Source organism: Hydra viridissima, unplaced genomic scaffold (genome assembly GCF_058129835.1).
Source record: "Hydra viridissima isolate aposymbiotic clone 2 unplaced genomic scaffold, HvirCarnegie_v1 scaffold_14, whole genome shotgun sequence".
NCBI classification, from domain to species: Eukaryota; Metazoa; Cnidaria; class Hydrozoa; order Anthoathecata; family Hydridae; genus Hydra; species Hydra viridissima.
Genome location: NW_028324313.1, coordinates 9528588 through 9531087, shown reverse-complemented (window position 1 = coordinate 9531087; position 2500 = coordinate 9528588).

Here is a 2500-nt window from a genome sequence, read left to right as displayed (position 1 = left end):
AAAAAAAAAAAAAGCACTTGTTTGTTTAAAAACACTTGTTCTGTTAAAAAAAAAACACTTGCTCACTGGAAAAAACACTTGTTCTGTTAAAAAAAAAACACTTGCTCACTGGAAAAAACACTTGTTCTGTTAAAAAAAAAACACTTGCTCACTGGAAAAAACACTTGTTCTGTTAAAAAAAAAACACTTGCTCACTGGAAAAAACACTTGTTCTGTTAAAAAAAAAACACTTGCTCACTGGAAAAAACACTTGTTCGGTTTAAGAAACGCTTGTTCGGTAAAAAAAAACTCTTGTCCGGTTAACCCTAACCCTAACGGTTAACAAATACCCCGCCGATTAATGAGTTACGCGGCTGCTTAGGAAGTCCTCGGTCGGTTATGAAAACACCCAACCGCTTAACCCTTTCATGCACCAATTATTTTTCTGTAACTAACATAACTCATAAAAAAACATCTACAAAATGACAGTGGAACTATGAAATGTTAAATTAGACTTTTTCTACAGCCTTTTTCAACTCTCATTTATAAAACAATATTGTTTTCAATCGGTTAGAATGCACCATTTGAATTGGGGAAGCTTAGCTTGATTTATTGTTATACAACAACCCAGCACATGAAATGGTTAAAGAAATACCCACCTGCCTAAGTATCCTTAAAAAAAAGTATCCTTAAAAAAAAATAAAACCCTCTGTCTCTTGAACATAAATGCAAAAATCATTTAAAAAAGCAAATTCATTTTCAAAAACGTTTAAAAAGTGTAAACCACTTATTAAAAGAAGACTTTACAAAATACTTCACTGCTATTTAAAAAATACTACACATCTATTTCAGAAATTCCATACCACACTACAAAATGAATTTCAAAAACATTTGTTTGTTTGCAAGACAGAAGTTTTCATTACAGAAGACGCTGAATCCATTTTTAAAAAGATGCACAGTGAAAAATGCCTACTTTTTATTTTTTTCAAAGGCTCGGTCACTTTCAAAAACTGCAGTCCCTTTTAGAAAAAAAAGAAGTCTTTAATTAAGAAGCAAAAGGTCTCTTTAAAAAAGAAATACAAGTTTTCATTTTAAGAATGGTAGATGTGACTTAACCAACAATTTTAAGTCACATTTAAAGAAACACATTAAGTCGCTTTAAAATATATAATAAGTCACATTCAAGAAGCTTCATATCACTTTAAAAGGGCTTAAGCCACTTTAAAAGTCTCTTAAATGTCTAGCACTCACTCACTCACTCACTCACTCACTCACTCACTCACTCACTCACTGCATGATCAAAGTCTTTTAAAAAGACTATTCATGTTTGAAAAGTGCTATTTCACTTTTGCTATTTCCAAATAAATAAAAAGTTTACATCACTCTCAAAAAATGCAAAGCTGCTTAAGAAGAAAAAGCTAGGTCACTTTTAAAAAAGATAACTTCATTTGTAAAAAGAACATCAAGGCGGTTAAGAGTTCTCTGCTCACCAAAACCAAAACAAAAGGCTAAGTCGCTTTAGAATGTAAAACCAACTGCAAACCATTTTAAAAGGGTTTAAAGCCAGTTTAAAAGTCTCACCAGAGATGTCCAGCTCACTGGAACAAAGTCTTTTAAAAAGATTATTCGCATCAGAAAACAGCTAGCTCACTTTCAAAAGTGTTGCTTTAGAAAGAAGCTAGTTCGCTTTTAGAAACAAAAACTTCATTTCTAAGATGAAAATCGATTAAGAGTTGTCTGCAAAACAAAACCAAAAGCTTATTTGATTTAAAGAAACAAAAAACGTTTAAATGGATCCAAATTGACATTGTGAAGTAGAGCAACTTTAGAAATACAACAAATCATATTTTTAAAATTTTGCCACTTTAAACGCAACCCTAACCCTAACCCTAACCCTAACGCTATATCATATTTAAAAAAGAGCCTAAGTCACTTTAAAAAGGTCACATCATTTAGACAACACGAAGCTGTTAGTCCAAACGACTTGCAGCATCACCATCACCATCATTGTCAGCAGCAGCAGCAGCAGCAGCAGCAGCAGCAGCAGACGGAGAAAAAAATGCAAATTCAAAAGGTCTTCCTAGGAAACTGTCTTCGAAATCAATCAGAAAATAACATCATCATTGCAAAACAAAACAAAAAACAAAAGGAGGTGTTTGCATTTAAAAAGCTCTCTCAAAAGACAAACGAATACGACTTACTCATTGATTGGTTGAAACTTGCTGCTAAGATGAGCTTCCTTTTGTTACATCACAGGGATGCATAACTGTACAGCCACAACATCTACCCAGCATTACCTCACTCAAAACTAACTAAACACTGTCTCATTCTTAGAAACGAAACATTCTTTAACTTAGCTTAGAGTAGGTAAGGTTAAATAGGTCTATTAAAAGAGAGCTGAAATTCTTAGCTCCCTGCTGATTGTTTTCTTCTATGCATTTCCTTCTTTTTCCAGCTCCTTTATAGTTTGGCTCCTTTATAGTTTGGCTTTATCAATGTAATGCCGTTATTCTAACCCTAA